The sequence below is a fragment of the Vidua chalybeata genome, chromosome 19 (assembly GCF_026979565.1).
Source record: "Vidua chalybeata isolate OUT-0048 chromosome 19, bVidCha1 merged haplotype, whole genome shotgun sequence".
NCBI lineage: Eukaryota > Metazoa > Chordata > Aves > Passeriformes > Viduidae > Vidua > Vidua chalybeata.
Window position 1 is genome coordinate 10,615,410 of NC_071548.1, and position 19,573 is coordinate 10,634,982.

The 19,573-nt window shown below is 46.5% G+C and overlaps 1 long non-coding RNA gene across 1 annotated transcript; it reads right to left on the reverse strand.

Annotated features, from left to right (window-relative positions):
- Window positions 1-294: 294 nt before the first annotated feature.
- LOC128797859 (uncharacterized) lies at window positions 295-18,869 on the reverse strand. Its single transcript, XR_008434257.1, has 2 exons — window positions 18,687-18,869; window positions 295-1,841 (listed from the first exon to the last, which is right to left on the reverse strand). It is a non-coding gene; the product is annotated as an uncharacterized LOC128797859 (long non-coding RNA).
- Window positions 18,870-19,573: the final 704 nt, after the last annotated feature.

Genomic DNA, 19,573 nt, shown 5'->3' on the forward strand with positions numbered 1-19,573 from the left:
TTTGTGGGCAGTGTCACCAAACCAGATGCTCTGCATCCTTCCATGGATAGGCAAAGCAGCATCAGTGGTGGCTGAGGCTCAGTTCATTTGCTGTTACCTGTTTTTCAGAGAAAAAAATGTGTGCATGTGAGGACCAAGGTGTTTTATTTCAGCAGGATCTATCTTTATGTTCATGATGTTTAGTACAGACTGGGATGGAAACCTGAAGGAAGTCTGGGGCAGTGCTTAACAGCAGTAGAAGGTGAGGATATCACCTGAGACTGAGTCTGAAAAAAACCCATAACTGCCTGCATATACTTTTCAAAACACTTTTATTTTAGGTATTTCTGCTTTTTTTTTTCCAAGCTAAATTGGAGGTATTAAGTGGAACTGAACTTTATAAAGAAAAAAAAAATAAATCTAGTCAGATTTGTTCTTGAAGTGGCTTGGTGTGGGCACTAAGAAATGCACTTTGGTCTGCTGACAATGTCCTCAAGTGTTAAAGAGGGACCAGCAGGGCTGGATCCCACTGCAGGATGTGCACAAGGGATCCTGCATGTGAGCCCAAGTGACCCTACAGACCTCTGCTGCACCAACCCTCCTCTGACAGGCAGTGTGGCAACTGGGGGAGCTGTTTGGGAACAGATCTGACAAAAACACCACCAAACCACGGTGCTCTCCTAGTTCCCATGGGCAGTTACACACATGGAGGGGTTTGTCCACGGAGGCCAGGATAAGCAGGCAATTTGCAGCTTGCCACAAGGGACAAGACACAAGGTTATAAAGCCCTGCAACAGCTTCTTAGACATTTCTATAGGCAGAGTTTCCACAGCACATATGAAAAAGATCCATTCATCAGGGTCTGAGCTGCAGGATGAACTGCAGGACTTGTTCTGTGCTCATCCTCTGTTAGAAGTTCTGACTTGTCCTTCTGACCTTAAAATCCATGGGTGGGTTATCTTCACAGTGGCAGAGCTGAGGTAGGAAGAGGCTGGGGAGGCGTATTCCAGTATTTCAGGGCAAAAAATGTGTTTATTTTAACATATTAACATCCTTATTTAAAGTGTTGATACTAAAGATAAAAATTGTAACAAAAACTCATCCAAAAAAGCTACAAACCCCCATTCCTGATCCTCCTGTTTTCATCACAAAGAATATTCCACAGTAGTAGAGTGCTGCTTTGCAGCCTGTTAGCAGAAGAGGTGATTGGGTCAGTTGACTTGTAGGTGTCAGAATCAGAACAGATTAAGTTAATTCCATCCACCCATCTTGCCAAGGAAACATTTAAGCCCTTTCATCTCGTTTCAGTATCCAAAGAAGACAGAGAGTTGCTGCATACAGAAGTCCTTGTGGAGAGGAGCAGCAGATCTGGGGTTTCCTATGATGAGGCAGTCTCAGAAATCAAAGGTGTCAAAGCAGGAAGTCCTGACACAAACAGTTCCAAAAGTGTCACATTCCTGGAATCAGCTGGCACAAAGGACACTCCTGGACAGCTCTGTGGGGCTTTGAGCAGCCCAAGTTTCTTTGTTCCCTTGGGTTGAACTGTATCCATCCCTGATTGATAGTGGTGCCTTCCTTGTGCCCATTGTCTGTCTTATCTGTCACACAGTCACTGGGACAAGGACTGTCCTTTAGGACTTGCTTACACAGCAGCTGCAATAGCTACAGCAGGATGACTCCATGTGAACACTCATTCCACAGCCACGGGATCAGCTCCTGGTTCATACCATACCTTAAGTGGAGCAGCCTCAGTGTGTCAGTGTGCCTTATGAAGTTAAGCAAGACCTGGGACTCAGCTCAGGGTTTCTAGTCACTTCTCCTTTATAAAGAATTCAGCTTTAAGAAAAGCAGTTGAAATGCTCCTGAGAATGACAAATAACAAATGAGTAAATCTTGCTCCAGAGCCATAAAACCCAGTTAAAAAAAAAAAAAAAAAAAAAAAAAAAAAAAAAAAAAAAAAAAGCATGCACTCCTAATCTATTGGCATGGGCATATAAAACAGAATTAGTTGATAAGCATATCAATTAATTGATAAAAATGATAAAACCCATAATCAAAGTCTTTTCAGAAAGGTAATGAATAAGTAATCCACACAGACAATGTGAAAGGACTGCTGCTGCTGTGGGGCCAGGGAGCCATTAATTTGTCTGTCCATACCCCTAGAGTTATTAAAGGATAAAAGCTTTGAACATTGCTGCAGAGTTCAATGAAAATAAAAACTTTTACTCAGCATACAGAAGCTCTCAGAAATGCAAATAAAGTATTAGAATGCATGAAGATGGCAAATAATTGAATATTATGGTTCTGTTTAACAAATTGCTTCTTTGCACGCAATTACTTCATCATGGTCTGATCTGAAATATGAGAGTAGGAATAAAGCTCAGAGAAAGATGCTGTGGATGACCAGAGGACTGCAATGAGTTTGCTGAAAGAAGGGTAAAACAGAATTGGGAGGGGATGAATGGTTTGGGTAAGGGCTCTTTCTGTGGGCTTGGGGTGCATCTCTTTAGTTGCATTTATTTCTGGTGGGGGGAAATGTCAGACAGACACAACAGGGAGGGAAAGCACTTGGCTTGTTTAATTTCTCCATCTTTGTGCTCCAGTTCTCATGCCCTGAGCATCATAAGAAGCACATGCTCCACACCACAGGTCACAACACCATGTCCTTGTAGTTCCGCTCCAACAGAAACACTGTCCCCAGCCTGACACCCTGCTCCAACCTGCCAGCCCTCCTTCCCGAGGGCCATCTGCCCTCGAGCTCTCCTTCAGGCCTCCCCGTGCCACAGTTGACTATTGCAAGAACAATAAGGATTTTTAGGGGCATTATGACTGGGTTAGTAAAACACAGCTGCCCCTGAAAGTCCCTCATTTTTCTTGCTGCCGCTCAGTCGGTCCCCAGGAGGGCAGGGTCTGACAGGGTCCGTTCTCTGCAGTGTGGCACACACGGCTCTGCTGATGTGCTCAGAAGTGCCCCAGCCCCAGCACCCAGCCCAGATGGCAGGGGAAGGTGTGCAACTGCTTTGCCATCCCTGTGGGCTCCTCCTAAGTGAACATCGTGCTGAGTTCCAGCGGAATGCCAGATGACTCCTCTGTCACTCACAAGGATGCCACCAAATGGAGCCAGGCACAGCTTGCTGCAGGCAGCCCTGGAACACCCCAGCCAGAGGGGCAAAAGGCAGGATTACCTTGTGCTGTGGGTACTCCTTGTTCTGGTACCCATGTGAACAGTGGTCTTTGGCCAGGGGAAGTGGAGATCCCAGGGCTGACTGGCCCCACACATCCCACACTGGGTCATACCCTGCAACCCCAGGGGCACTTGGAGCTTCCCTGGGGACTCACAGCACTCAGGTCCCAGTAGGAAAGTTCACACCCATCTGTAGCAGCAGTTGCCTTTTAGTTATTAAAAAAGCTGAGAATTTTAGGGAATTACTTCTGATTTCTTAACAACTCTCAGGTAAAGTAATATCTGAAGAAGATCTATACATTTCCAACTAAAAAGGGCTAAGTATTTGGCTGGGAATTTTCAACCCTCATTCACAAGTCCCAGTCTTGCAAGTTCTTAGGGCAAAGAGTAATACTTTCATTTCAATTGATCAGTATTTTGATGGCAGCGGACTCAACAGAAACTACAGGCAGATTCCCACAGTTCTGCTGTTGTTTCCCCATGAATTCTGCCTGTAGAGAGCTGAGGTGTCCCCATCCCATAATGGGCTTGCAAGTGTCCCCATTACATGTGGGGTTTGCTTTCTGGAACAAGTCCCTTGAGAAGGACTTTGTGACATGCTCAAGGACTTCCAGGAGAGTTTGTGTCAAAGCAGGGAACCCCTCAGCACTCTCAAGGCTTTTCTTCTTTTCTTTCCCCCTGTAGAAAAAGCATCACATTGGTGCCTCAGTAAGGGACCCTTTGCCAGCATCATGTTTGCAGGTGCTGACATTAACACAAACCATCTCCAGGGACACACACACAGCTGGTGTGGCCAGGGATGCTTGGGGAGTCACAAAGGTCCCAGCCCTGTGCAACACAAGACAAATATCCTCACCCATCCCACATGGGATGACAGTCCATGGTAACAGACAACTTGGCATCCAAAAAACTCAGAGACCCTCTCAGAACTGCACAGAGCCACACCTTATCTTCATGTACAATTTCTTTTGCTTTCAACTGAAAGCATACCCTATGCCCTCATATGGTAATAAAACATGAGCCATGATTTGGATCCAAATATTATTTGCATCTTTGAGAAAGTTACAACAGCAGTTTAACAATAATAATAATAATAATAAAAAAAAAAAAAGGCGGCAGCCCTCTAAATGCTAATGATGTTGGTGTCCTAAATGAAGCATAAAAACCAGAGCCCACGAGAAGCAGGGCATGAGTCAGAGCATCAGCAGTCCCACATTGAAAGCAGCACTCCTGGCTGCTTCATTCATTTAAGGAATCAATTCTTTTGGAATGAGCATCAAGTAGTTTTTAGGATTAAAATGAAAATGAGATGCATGTTGTTATTATTTGCAAAAGCTTTTTGTTTTTATTTTCTTCTCCTTGAATTGACAATAAAAAACTCTGGGAGCCCCAGGCAGGACCAGGTCCCTGCAGCACTGGCTGCTGTACCACTACAGAAGAAAATCTGATGAGCCCCGGCCCCAGGAAGAGCAGAACCTCCCCGGCAGCCAGGACCCCACCACGAGCAGGCAGAGCAGACCCAGGGCACAGAAAGGCAGTAACTGGAGTTGTTGCAGCCCGGGCAAGCTGTTTCACCCCCAGTTTTAAATTCCTGGCATTGGGTCATTGGCACAATTCAGTGAGGATGGATATGTGCTGAAGGGGAACACCCTCCACAGAGGTTTTGCATGCTCCCTCTTGGATTGTAAAGCCAGCACCAGGCTGTGCACTACAAGAAGAGTGAATATTGCCTAAGCTTCTCTTGGCTCCCTGCTGCCCCCGTCCCACTTCTAGATAAAGCACAATCAGATTCTGATGATCAAAGCACACATCTCTAGGTTACACTGATGTTAACTCAAATTATTTTGCTGTATCTGAAACTTAGAAAATGCAAGAGCAGAACAAAACCAAAGTGAAGGTAGAAAATTATTGCAGTTTCTAGAATTCTTCCAGCTTTAGTCATGGAAGGGGATTGTTAGAAACGGACAAAAGGCTGTTTCCCTTAATTTTTTTAAGTGTGAATTTTGTCTTGACAGTTTCCTTTCAGAAACAAAAATTGAAAACAAATTGTCCCATACAAAACAAAGGGACAGATCCTCAGCTGGAATGGACTGGTATTACCAAGTGAGTAACACCCACTCACAGGAGAGATTCTGAGCCTTTTAAACAGCAGCTGCCGATCCTGCTGTGCCCGGACAAGAGCTTCAGCCTCCGGGTTTAGATGGCAGAAGTGCTGGATCTACATAGCTTGGAAAAGACGAAGGGCTGCCTTCAGAGCAGCTGAAAGTACACCAAGGCTCTGAGGACTCTGGGACTGTACACTTCCCAAACCTGGAGCTGACTCAAGGTGCATGAGCCAGTGGACATGACACCAAGAGAGCAAGTATCAGCATGGCCCTGAAATTAATGAGCTGCTTTGGAGAAACGCTGGCAAAACTTCCAGAAACCATTACATGTGGGGTTTGCTTTCTGGAACAAGGCATGGCTCTGATTTTTCTCTCAAAACCGAGATCAGGCTGATCACCATCTTGAAAATTACAGGAGCAGTCCCCAGGAAAGTATTAACTGTACAGCACAAAAGGAATACACAGTGAGAACTGTGATCCATCCTGGCCAGTTCTGCCCCTGTCCCTCACCCACAAAAAATTAAAAATACACACATTAGGAGAATTCAGGAAGTGTCTCACTTTGCCAAGGAACAGACCATGTCCCCATTGTCACTGTCTCTAGCAGAGCTGCCCAGCTGAGCTCCTGGCCAGGAAAGCCAGTGCTGGAGGAAGCTGCCTGGGACCCAAAAGGGCAGGAACACTGGAGCACTACTGGAAGAGCACCATCCTCCAGGGCTGACAAGAGGTGGGTTTGACCATGTGCATTTGACATCTCCTCTCTCTTTACAATCCTCATTTTGGAGCATCACTTTTTTTTCTCCCACTCCTAACATCAGCAGAGGAGCTGGAAAGCCAGAGTTATTTTTAGGAGATGGTACATCTAGGCTCTGTTCATCTTGACTAGGTCCCTATGAAAATGGCAAGGTTGGATAATCAAACACATTACGCAGACTTTCCATAGAGGCTGCTTTGTAAACGAGCCTCCCACCATTCAGATACCCAGGCGCCAATATTTCAAAGAGGAGCTTTTGATGCTGCCCTGGTTTGCCTCAGCATGGTGACCTCACTAGCATTTATACACAAGAACCTTGGAGAACAAGCACATTAAAGCAGCTGACTTTAAGTATATAAAATAAAACAATTAGTCATCAACAAGCTACTTGAGGCTGCCACATTACACTTGAGGGGCAAGAGACCATGACCCGGCTCAGGCTGGCAAAGAAGACGGCAGTGGTGCCTGGTCAAATCGCCCATGTGTGGGCAAAGCACACCCAGAGCAGCTCAGGTGGGAGCTCACTGGTGTGATGAGTGACACATCAAACTGGCTGGCACCAGGACAGGGACAGGAAGGGAGAACAGTCAAACAGTAGGAGAAAAATGCCAGGGGAGGAGCTGTGGCTGGAAGAGGCTCCATGATTCCTAGCAAATTAACCAGGGCATGGCCAACCAGCCCAGTCTGGTCACTGCTGTCTTGTTGAAGTCTCCAAAAGAAGAGGGGAAAGGGGACACATTGGAACAGCCTCTTGATAATGGTCCATCGCTCATGCTGAGTTTCAGACAATGTCCAGAACTGTCTGGAGATGGCCCAGGTCACAGTTCTGCCCAGGACCACTCTCAGTACCATTGGCTGGTGGGTTCAGTAGTGCAGCTGTAACCCAATACTCTGGCCTCAGCAGTGCTGGAGCAGCTAGAGAGGCCTGGGAGGGTACAGATAATGACCAGCAGTGCCCATATGCCTGCTGGCTCCAGAGGAGTGTATTCCCACAGAGCCCTGCCCAGGCTGATCAATGACAGGAAAAGCAGCCACGCCGCTGGCCTCGACCTGCTAGTGCTGGCCCCCAGTGCTCAACCCACCTAAACCCCGATGAGTTAGTAAAGAGAGAAGCTGTCAGCAAGAGGCTGCCCCGCTTGGGCTCTGCTGTTCTGCCTAGCACTGAGGGAAGCAAAGAGTTATAGGAGAGCAGCAGGGAATTACCAAGCAAAAGGGTTTTTTAAATCATTTCACTTTAAACAAAACTGAGGTATTACCATAAAGTAAATGGCCACACCTTACTCGGCTTTGCTGACAAGACCAGCTTTTCCATAGCTATTCAAATCTAACAAGTTCTGGGTGCCTAACTCACTCTTTTAAGCTCATTTTCGAACTCCAGCCAAAAATCACTTTCTGATTCACCACTTTCTCAGGCACAGTATTATTCAGAGAATGCCTGCAGGCAGGTACTGTGCTGTACAAAGTACATAAGCACAAGTTTAATTACTCTGTGGACAAGGGATGTGATTAATTGTATGCTTTAAGTTAAGCATGTGCTTAAGCATGCTACTGACCTGGAGCTTTAAGTAGATCTATCAGGTGTTCTGGTGCTCTCCATTTACCAGTTCTTTGAGGTCAAATAAGTGGAAAGAATGTAAGAATACTCCTGTGCTTATACACCCCATAGAATTCACACAAAGTCCAGTTTCTGACTTTTTTAAAAATTACAAATGTGGACTTATTCTCCCCATTTTTGCACCAATACCGTTAATTATTATGAGCTTTACAATACTATGTATATGGTCAGAATGTATTAGCATTAAAACATGAGCTAATTATTGTAATTTTCAAGCTTTTACAAAGCATATGGTTCAGTTTTTTACTTTGCCTGGATACTGCTTCAGGTAAGAACTTAAATTCATTTCATTTGCACATTTTGTGGATTAGTTCCCTTATGTCTGGGCAATGTACAAAGTCCTAAAAAAAATATGGAGCATATAATTGAAACTATTGCCCCTGCTAGCAGTGGACTCATCGGATGGAAGAAGTCAAGCATAAAATGTGCATCAGCTATGGGTGGTCACGTAAATCCACATTTCATTAGCCACACCTTACATGATCCTGGGGATTTTTTTCACTGTGCTTTTCCACCTTTCCAGCAAAGGCTTATTCCTAGCTCATAATAATAGAGGAAGGTCAAATTGTGCCCATTCCCTAGGGAGAAGCAAGTAGAGAAGACTGGGACCTGAAAGCACCACTTTTTTTTTTTCTTTTTTTTTTTAAAGACACAACTGCCCTTTTTGTGGCACTCAGGGAGCCTTGATGGACTAGAGAGAGCCGCTCCTCGAGGCAGGCGTGTGACCCGTGTGCAGTGCCAGCATCCCAAGGGCAGGGAACACCCACGCCCAGCTACACCCACCAGCAGTGACATTTCATAGGGACAAGCCAAAAGACTTCCACTGGAGCAAAGCACGTGCAAATCAATTTTCAACAAGCAAGGGAGAGCACAGGGGGTTTGGTTACAAGTGAGGAGGCACGTGCCTCTGAAGAGAGCCTTCTTTGAGGAAGTAAACAGATACAATAATTGATAAGTGTTTTGGCTTCGCCTCATCTCTAATCCCATCACATGCTGTTCCTTGCCAGCGCATTCATGAAAAGTGTCTATTTTGGATACTGGGGCACAACAGAGAAGAGAAAAAACCCACAGTTCCCAGAGAGACAGCTGGCCAAGCCCAGGTGCACTCACTCTTCTTGAAGCACTAATACATTGAACTCGAGCTTTTAAACTATATTGCTCTCTGCTTAAGATGTTAGTCTTTTGTTGTAAGTTTAAGCTTTTTTTTTTTTTTTTTTGGTACTAAATGCAGTAAAATCTTGCACAGAAAATGAAATTTACATTACTAGGGATCCCAGACTTAGTGCTGCAGGTGGGGGAGAATTCACATGACTTTTCCCTCTCATTTCAGCATTACTTGACAGGGGTAACTCTGAAATGTTTTTTTCAAAGGGAGCAGATTGCCAGGTACAGGTTCATAACCACTGGTTACTGCGGAAAATGCCCACTGGTTTTGGGGTCCAACTCTATATATCCAGAAGCTCCTTACAGCAGCAACTCACAGGACAACCCCCTGTCATTTGCTGAATGTCATTAATTAAACGAGACAGGATTTGGCAACATGAAGCTGAGCTAGGTGTCCTTAAAATTGCTACTAGTTTAGAGCCATAAGAATAGGTTAAAGAAACCCAATTCACTTGCCATAGAGATTGAAAGAAAGTCACAGCAACATTCAGAACAGCTGGGTGCTGCAGGCACACCCTGGTGCTGGTGCCTGCGGGTGTTCAGTGCCCAACCACCAGTCCCCTGCTACAGGAGGAGCTTCTCATCTACAAGTTTTAGACCTCTCATACCAAAGCCATCAAGCAAATATAAGAGTTACCTGAAATACGTGGTTAAAAACCTTTCTATTTGTATCAGTGGCTGGGAGCCTTCACATCTGTGACTCACAACTGATTGTACAAAGCTCCTGATCAGGGAGGTAAGAGCCGTTTCCCAGCCTCAAGTATTAACTTGCTCAGTGAGACACCCTGACCCTGAAGCCATCTCCCCTTTCCTCTGCCTTGAGGGGAAGTCCAGACCAAGGACCCACTGTTTCAACTGATGAAGTTAACTGAACTCCATATTGGGAGAATGAGGAATCATTTTGCCAAATACTTCTAATGAGATATTTCAGTGAAAATGAGATGTTACCAGTTAATGCTCTGTGAATGTCCAGGTTCTTGACTGCCCTTCAGTACTGCATAGGGCACAAGAAATTCTTGGCAAAAGGGGAAATTCTATCCCTTTAAAAATACTTTTAATGAACAAGAGGCTTCTGACTGTCAGGTAATAGCTCAGCAGCACTGCTTACATTCAAAGCTGTGTCTGGAATAGTGAAGTAATAGCAAATTTCATTAGAAGTAAAATCTTTGGCTGCTGTGGAAATCATTCAGGTGGGAGAGACTGTTTCTGAAGGTTGTATTGGGATGTACTACATTTCTTTCACCCGGACTAAAGTGTTTCCTTCCGGGTGTGAATTTACTCAAGCAGGACAGGCGACAGGAGAGGAAGAGCTCAGCCTGGTGACTGATTCCGTTCACATCCTGTGCATTGCACAGGCCACAGGCAAGAGAGGCACAGGTAACACAAGATCCTGACCACAGCTTTCAAAGAAACCCTTATGTTTGCAGCCCACCAGTCAGAGCTTCAGGGGCTATAATCCCATCCACACCACCCTACAGCACAGCTCATACTCTGCTTTGCAACAGCCTCTTTAGATGTATTTTTAAGCACTGAAACCCTGATTGCTGCCTGCAAACAACTGACTGTAATCTGGCATTGATGTAATACTGATAGCTGACCAGTTATAAAATAGTTCTGTTTGGAAAACACACTTCAAAGTTATAGAAGGTTTGAAAGTATCAGAATTTCTCAACAGTTCTGAGCATAGTGCTAGAAAATGATAGTGTGCTCGTGACTGTTTGTCTGAAAACATTACCCGTCACCAAAATTAGAGCATGGGATAAATCCTGGGCTGGTGCAGATCAGGAGATCTCTGCTGGCTTACAGGAGATGTTTTATTTAGCACTGGGCACACCTGCTGTTTCTTTGGAGAGCTGTAAATTCATTCCGTGATTTAGCCACATCTACAAGCCAAATTTATGCATTTTAAGACAAAACTACTATCAAATGTTTTGAAATTAAATTGCAGTTTGTGTTCTTTTTGAAGGCAATAATACCATAAAAGTATAAAGACATCCAAAACTTTATGTAACTAGTATTACATAACACCTTAAACTGGCTCATAAGCATTTTTCTTACTCTGGATTTATTGCATTTTTATTTGGGGCATACAACTCGCTATACAAGTGCAGTTACAGGGGGCTGGGCTGCAGGGGGGAAAGAGTTCACTCTGATAGAAATTCTAAAGTGAGAAACTTATTGCCATGTTTGCAAAGAAACACTGTCAGAAGAAAAACTGTTTCATTGTTTCTCACTGCCCTTGATGGCCATTGATACAAAAAGTAAATGAAGCCCTGGAAAGGGGCTAGAGGTAGCATTAGTTTAAAAGGCTGACTGTACACAGCCCCTCCAACTGCACAGAGCATTAATGCCATAAATACGTGTGAATGTTCTCATTCAGGCTGTAATTTATTCCCCAAGGAGATGCAAAACTAGCCCAAATATGCTGTAAGAAAACCAAACTCTTCTAATGAAGCGAGTGCAGTATGTGAATCCTGGAGCTAAATTTAGGCTGAGACTTGGAGTAAAGTAATTCTAATCTCAAAGTAGCACTTTGAGTTGCAGTAACAAACACTGTGCAAAGATTCGGGGAAGTTTTGCTCCTTTGTTACAATCTATTGTGCATGACATTTTGGGAGCTCTTTACTGACTCAGATTTAAGAAATTCGGCTTAAGTTACTCAGTTGAATTTTATTGTTCAGTGAAATTGTTTAAAACCCCCCTTCATTTAGGTTGTTTCTAAAATGTGAATTCAGGCTGGTTTTGGGGTGTGTACAGAAGCACACATTCTTAACGTACTGAAAGCTTGATGTAAACCATTAACTGTAGGGCTGAATAATCCACAAGATGGAAAAAATGGATACTGTAAATATCTGATTAGGGTATTTTTCCAAATGACATTATTTTTTGGTGCTATGGTCCAAATTAAAATGTGATTAAGCACCTTTCTGTTTCTTGTTCCGTACAACTGTTATTCGCATGGAAATGTTTTTCTTCTCCAGAAATATTTCCTTCAAAATTAACAGATGAAGTCACAATTATACAAAATATCTCTGTAGTCAAAGCAGATTTTTTTAAAGAAAGTACTTTAATATGCAACTAAGACTTCAAGTCTTTTATAGTATCCTTCAGGAGTAAAATACACCCATAATGCAGGAATTGAGGAAACCTTTCTCTTTCTTTAAAAAATCAAAATAGCATTTACAGTTTTAAATCAAGCATATTTTAACTGAACTACATTCAAATTCTTTATGAAACCATCTCTCATTTCATACAAGATTTTTCATGCATATTCTGGCTCCAAAGCTCTAAATCAGTTTGCCACAACTTGTTTCACTGGAATTCATCAAAAGACTAAAAAGCCAAGTGCCAAGGAGCCGAGTTCTGGCTGCAGCAGAAACTGTCCAACCAATCCCCGCAGCCTGGAAAGCCCCAGTTCTCAGAATTAGCTGATGCTTTACACAAGAGATCATAATCAAAATCATGATTCCTGACAAAGTCTCAATATTTCACTCTATAAATTCTTAATTCATTTTCCAGCCATTGTAGGCTACTGCTGGCTCCACCCTCTCAAATATCAGCAATTGCTGCTGCTCTTAAAGAAAATTCCACTTTGGGGAAATGTGATATTATTCCAGATGTTTCAGTCCACAGCAGTTCTGCCTAACCCAACCTGACCGTCGCTCTGTAATGCAGCTGAGCCTTGAACAGCTTCTGGAATTTATTCCTCAAACTACTGCACTTGCATATTTGAATTTAACCCTACCAACAGTCATATACTCAAAAGTCCTGTTCTTTGTAACAACAGAGCCACCCCTAAAGAGTTTTTTTCCAACAACATAAAACCATGACTAATTTTAGCAGGCCTTTGGGCCACTATAGATTAGTTCCTACAGCCTGCTGATTGAATTAAAGTGTTTTAAATTGAGTTCCTCAACATACTTCAAAAGTTATCATGCAGAGAGATTTTGTTGAATCAAATCTACTTTCAAATTTTATAGTTTGAGGAAATTCCATACTTGGAATGGGAAAAGAAAAGAAAAAAAAAGTGAAGTGCATTTATAGAGATTCAAACCAGTTGCAAGAACTGGAATATTGCCATTTTCTTTCATTGGATTTCACCAGGAAAAGGATGGGAAGAGATCCTGCCCTGCCTCCAGCCATCCAAGACTGACCCTTTCAGCAGATTGGACAGTGCAGGTGATGCTTGCTCCTCAGAATCTCACCTGGAGCAGTGGGCATTACTCCATGGGCTGACATCTGCCCACCACTGGCCAAGTTCTGCAAAGTAACTGCCTGAGCAGGACTCCAAAGCCTTGGTCAGGTGGGATGCTTTGTATTTAAAATAATAATAATAATAATGAATGACAGCTCTATCAGGCATGATCTAGGAGTTACAACTCCAGTCCTTGACCTATAAATTGTGTCACTAACAAATCTCTACTGGGAAAATACTGAAATCCTACAAATGTGGGCACATCATCCATCCACACTGTGAAGGACTTTCTCCCAAAGGACACAAACAAAGGCCTATTGCCTGCTGCCACAGAAGGGAAAACCCAACAGCCTAAGCCTCATCAACTGACAGGCCACCAAGATCGAAATAAAATTCAGGAAGCTTATCCAAAATCAAATCTACCAAGCAATGTCTTGGAAATATTTTGATTCTTCAGTGCTAAAGAAATATGCCATGAATCCAAAGCCCGTGAGTTGGGAAGGGGAAGCTGTCCCTAGACCAGCATCACCCTGGCTCATTTTCTTCAGTCTGCAGCCACATGATTTCTTTTCCACACTGCTCTGGCTCATACCAAGGTTCACACAAACACCCAGGCTGGCGATGGGACCTGACAGAGGTATTCTGCCTTCAGCAAGGAACGGTTTCCCAACCCCAGCAATCAGACACTCCCCTCTTTGGGATCTGAGCAGTTGTAACCCTCCTGGCAGTACCATCACATAGACCCTCCTTTTTCTCACTTGCTCCCCCAGAGAAACCCCCCTAACCAAGCAAGAATCACACTGGCAAAAGGAGACAGCAAAGTGCTTTGGAAAAGTCACGCAGGTGCCACCAATCTACCTTTGACTGGATTGTCACTCGAAATGTGGCAAGGAGCCAAAGCCTCAGAGGTGTGTCCTCACCCGTGGGCCAGCACTGGCCATCCTGCAGCCTCTTCCAGGCTCTCCTCCCCTCTTCCCCTCCCCTCTGGGACCTGGCACTTTTGGGTCCTCAGGAAGGGAAGTGATGAAATCAGCAGGAGCTGGAAGGATTTTCTCAAGTAGGCCAGCAGTGGGAAGGAGAAGCACATTCCCTTCCCTGTCTGGTTTGCCTCTGAGTGCTGAAGAGCTGGCCTGGAGCAGGAGCTGGCATGGAGCACAGCCCGAGCTTGGCATTTGCCATCTGCAGATGGAGTCAAGAGCGGAGGGAAAAGTGCCTGCAAGCTGGGCACACACTCACTGCTCCACTCCTGTGGAGTTCAGCCCTCTCTGAGGGTGCAAGGCTCTAACACAAGCACGTCCAGCATTCTGTGAAAAGTCTGTACTGAGCAACAGAGAAGATCACAGGCACCATCTAACTCCAACCTGTCCCTGATTACACATATCTGTAATCCAGACATCACAGGCTTGCTCTGCTCTGTGCCCTCCTGCAACTTAAAATACAGCCCTGGCTCGAAGGTCTCTATTTGCAAACATAGAGGAACAGTGGTTCTTAAATTGCAGGCAAACATTTGACTTCACTCAGGGCAATTCAAAGAATATCCTGCACGAACCCCACCCTTCTGCCTGACAACTCAAACCTTAATGCCTAGATAGTTTTCTTTCAGGCCTTATCACAGATAAAATATGGCTTTTTTTTTTTTTTTTTTTTTTTTTTTTTTTTTTCCTGTAGGAGTAAAACCTGCCAAATATTTACCAACTCTTTCAGAAGGCTGAAAATGTCACCCCTACAGTGTAATAAACTTCCCCGGAAAGGCCCTGATAAATAGAAAGCCTTGCTGTACTGCCCAGAACTAGTTTACTGTGGTCTAAGTATTGCCAAGTCTGACTGACAAAGGAAGCATATTTGTACACACAGAAAGATTAGCAAGAGAGGCATAAAGTTTATAAGTGAAAATAAAACAAAGCCCCATTATTAACCGGGGAGGGGGGAATAATTGAATCTGCATCCCAGAGAGCACAGAACATTATGAAAGCCTCAGAGCTAAAACAATAATTTAAAAACTTGTCCACAACTTGCAGCAGAAGCTTGAACCATCTTCTTTAGCATTTGGAAAGTGCTAAACCATGGTCTACCCCCAACCCAGCCTTCAGAGCAATATTATTTAAAAATAAAATATTTTTACTTGGTAATTTGACCCACAAAAAGTCACTTGGGGCATGAGGGAATGTTCCCTTCCAGCCTGAACTTTAATTCAGAGAGACTGTTTAAACTCCACAGTGTAAACCAGATGCTGAGAAGTACATCTGCATTGTGCTGTATGTTCTTCGGGGCACAGACAGAAGTTGTAAAGTGCCTGTCAATGCAGTGTGTGTGGCTATGATCTAAATATTCCTAATAATGTAGATGAATGGAGAAAAACCCACATTCCTAGTACCAGCCAGTCTGTCAACAGAGTTCTCGCAGCTATAGACAACTATATCCACGCTAGTGCAAACAGATGAATATTGCTTAAAAAAATGTGTCCTTTCACCTTGGCAAATGCCATTAAGAAAAAAAAAATCTCTAAAAGTGACTAGGGACTTGGAAGCTCAAAGGTACACATATAACAAGCCTTGGTGGCCATAAAATGCTGAGCACTCACTTTCTACAGAAGCCAGGCTTCCACTGAATCTTGACTGGTACACTCAAATGAAAAGGTAGTAACTCAAATTATGCTGTATAGTGCTCCAAAATAGGTTTCAGGGGAACAAAACTTTCCAGAGCTACTTAAAGGCAGGAAGAAACTAATTGTTGTTGGAAAAAAAAAGAATTCAGATTATGTTAAACCTGACAAAAGCTAAACTCATCTGTTTACCCAGCTTAACAAAGAATTAGCACAGTTCAGAAACCCTGGTATGAAAGGGAAAACTTCACATTAGCCCACCAGCAAGTCCAGGAGCCCAACTAGCAACACAACCAACCTCCACAAAAATCACTGCTTGCCAGAGATGCCTAACAAGTTGCACAAGTTGGAAGGAGTGGGCTGAGGAGGCACAGGAATCTGCTCCCCGTCCCCCTTTCACACCATCAGGTTTTAATGTTAATGATATGGCTCCGCGTGCCTAAAGTATTTTTACACTATGCTCGTCTTCTTGTAGCACTGACTTGTTCCAGGGCGGATGATTAGAATCAGATTTCTGTGATTTCACTGCAGATTCATTTCGTAAAGGGCTACAGATCTGCAGGGAGAAGACGGCTGCAAACAGGCCAGCAGAGTGGGCTCCAACGGGTTCTCTCCTAAACGGGTAACAGCATCTTTGCATTTACTCCTTATATTCAGGTAGTTTTCCTTTTTGTGGCCACTAGACTGGGTTCTTTGGAAAAACAGGCATATAGGGAAAAGAAATATGCAAAAAGTTTTCCTTGAAATTATGGTTTCAAAGCTCCCAGCCAGAATAGGTTCATGAAGAGAACAGGCCCAAGTAAGACCTGACTGCATCCACCACCCCCCAAGTCAAAAGAAGCACCTGAGGGACCACACATAGGAGATAATCTTGATCTGTCAAGGTCTGTATGTCCTGACATGTGTCAGAGCAATAGCTATTAATACACAAGTTAGCATACTGCACACAAGTGTTTGTATATAAAGGGCTGAAGGAGAAAAAATTATGCAGAGGTCTGTAACAGCATTTGTAAATTTCTCCTAACTGTGAAAGAAATAACACTTATTTTTCATGGGCAATGACTACAGAAAATTGCGCTGAAAACTGAGTTTGTTCATAAAAATTTAATAGGAATGGAGCATAAAAGTTGTGTGAGTCTGTGTACACACATACAGAATGTAGACTCCTGCAATGCTACATCACAGAGAAAATGAAATTCTAAGTGGCTCCAAAAAACACAGAGGAAGATTTTAATTTTCCATTTGCTTTTATAGACCTTAGCCATGAGAATACTGTTGCCACTTGGCCTTTTTCTTTACTGGAGGTCAATATAATTGACTTTTTACAAGAGAGAAGTAAAAACATCTCTACATAAATCAAAAAATTATGAGGACCCTCAAAATAGTTGGAAGAACTTAAAATGTAATGTAACATAACACAGAAGGGCACAGAAGTTATAAATACGATGCTATACAAGCCAAGAGTAATATACACACCCGGAGTTGTATATACACTGTGCCCAAAGAAGGAGCACAAACCAATGTCTGCAGACGTGCAGTGTGCCGAATCGAAATCCGACAAATAATAAGGAACTCTGGAATGCTGGGTGGTAAAAACGCTTAGGTGAGTAAGAGAATTTCCGGTAGCCTGGCTGCTCCGTATGGATGTGACTAGATTTATATTAAAAAGAAAAAAAAAAAAAAAAGAAAAAAAAAAAGAAAAAAAAAAAGTGGGGAAAGGGAAAAGAAAACGAAAAAAAAAAAAGAAAACAGCTGTGTTTTTAGAAAGTGAAAGCGGAGGGAAGGATGCACATGGTCCTACGGGAGCGAAACCGAGCGCTCGCTCCGCGCCAAGGCAGGGCCGGGCACAGCTGGTCCGGACCGCCGCGAAGCCGCGGGGACGGCCGCCAGCACTGGTAGGACGCGCACGTTTAAGGCCCTTTCCGAGGCAGAAGAATACAAAATGCACTTACGGTTCGCGGAGAACCAGCTCCGTCCTCTCCCCGCGGCGAGCCGGGCACCCGCCGGCCCCAGCGCCGGGCAAGCCGCGGTCCCCGAGGGCCGCCCGAGCACCGCCCGCCGTGCCCCCGGAGCCGACCCGCCCGGGCCGGGCCCCGCGTCCCGCCCGAGCGGCCCCGGGCAGCGCCAGCGGCGCCGCCGCGCTCCGTCTTCGCCCGCTGCGCGCCCGGCAGGTCCCGGGAGCCGAGAACTGGGACTTTGTAGGCCAGTTGAAGACACGAACCTCTCATCTCGCCCGCAAAGACCCAGCCCTCAGCTCGCCCATCAGGCGCAGGCGACCACTGCTCACCGCTATCTTTTACTGAACCCCTTTTTCTGGCCGGTGCTCACCGCCAGCGCAGAGCCCCCGCCCCGGGGCCATCGGGGACCCCGCCGGAGGGGGATCATTCCCCCGGCCGGGGGAGGCAGCGATCCACGCAGCCCCCTCCCCGAACTTGAGAGCTGTCCCGGTCCCGGCTCCCGGAGCCGGTCCCGCACCTCGGGCCGGGCCCCGACGCCCACCGTGACTCGGCACCGCTGATCCCGCTCCCGCTCCTGCGGGAACTTCGTGCGCGGAGAGGTGGGAGCGAAAATACCAAACGGACAGAAAATCCCGAGCCCCTCCGTTACCTGCTCTGGTTGGGGGGCGGGGGGGGGTAGGGGCTCCTGGGCCCCTGCCGCCGCCTCCCCGCCCAGAGCCGCAGGTCCTCGGGAATCCGCACGGGAAGGGCTCGGGCTGAGCTACAGCCGAGCGGGGAGCGGCGGCGGGCGGCCGCGCTCCCCTCTCCTGCCTCCCGCAGCCCAGCGCCTCGCAGATTAGTATTTAAGCCGGTATTGATCACGGTGGGTTTTTTCCTACCCTTCCTCTTTGCCCTTGCAAAAGGCAAAAAATAAAAATAAATAAATAGAATGCGTTGCCACAAGGGACGTTGCAACGTTTCTGTCGGCTTTTCAAACGCGGCGTTTGCCCCAGCGAGATTGAAGTGTCCCGACACAAGAGCACCAGAGAAGTAGGGGAAAGAGAGGAAAAATCCCAAAACCACCCAAAAGCAGAAGGAAAAAAAAAAAAAAAAAAAAAAAAGCCAAAATCCAACACCCAAAGTCATCAAACCGGAGAGAGACGAGCTGCTCCGTGCAGCGTTGCGGTCCTGGGTGGCGGGGCTCCCGTCCGGGGCAGACACGCGTCCCTCAAAAGTTCGCTCCACGTGTTGCGGCCGCGTCCCGGGAGGGTCGGCGCGGCCCGGCGCACCGGGGCGCTGCGGGCTCGTTCCGCCGGCCCCGCGCCGTTTAAGGAAGCGGCCAGTCCCCACCCCTGCGCCGGGCAGCTCCCGCCGCAGCCCGGCCCGGCGGCTTCGGCAGCTCTCTCGGGCTGCCCTCCCCACCCGCTGCCCTCCGCGACGCCGCACCGGCACGGCCGGCCCCGCGCGGGGCAGACGGTGGGTCCGCGGTCCGGAGCGGCCGCCGCGCCCCGCGCGGCCCCGGCCGCTCCCGCCCTTCCCCGCGCTCCTCCCGCCGGGGCAGCCCCGCGGCCCCGCGCACCGAGGGGGCGGCGCGCCCCCTGCCGGCCGCTCCCGGCGCTGCGCGGAGCGGGGCGAGGGTCGAGCCGGGCTCGGGGGGACAAACCCCGCGGACAGACCCTGCGGACAGACCCTGAGGACAGACCCCGCGGACAGACCCCGCGGACAGACCCTGAGGACAGACCCCGCGGACAGACCCCGCGGACAAACCCTGAGGACAGACCCCGCGGACAGACCCTGCGGACAGACCCTGAGGACAGACCCCGCGGACAGACCCCGCGGACAAACCCCGCGGACAGACCCTGAGGACAGACCCCGCGGACAGACCCCGCGGACAAACCCCGCGGACAGACCCCGCGAACAGACCCTGCGGACAGACCCCGCGGACAGACCCCGCGGACAAACCCCGCGGACAGACCCCGCGGACAGACCTTGCGGACAAACCCCGCGGACAGACCCCGCGGACAGACCTTGCGGACAA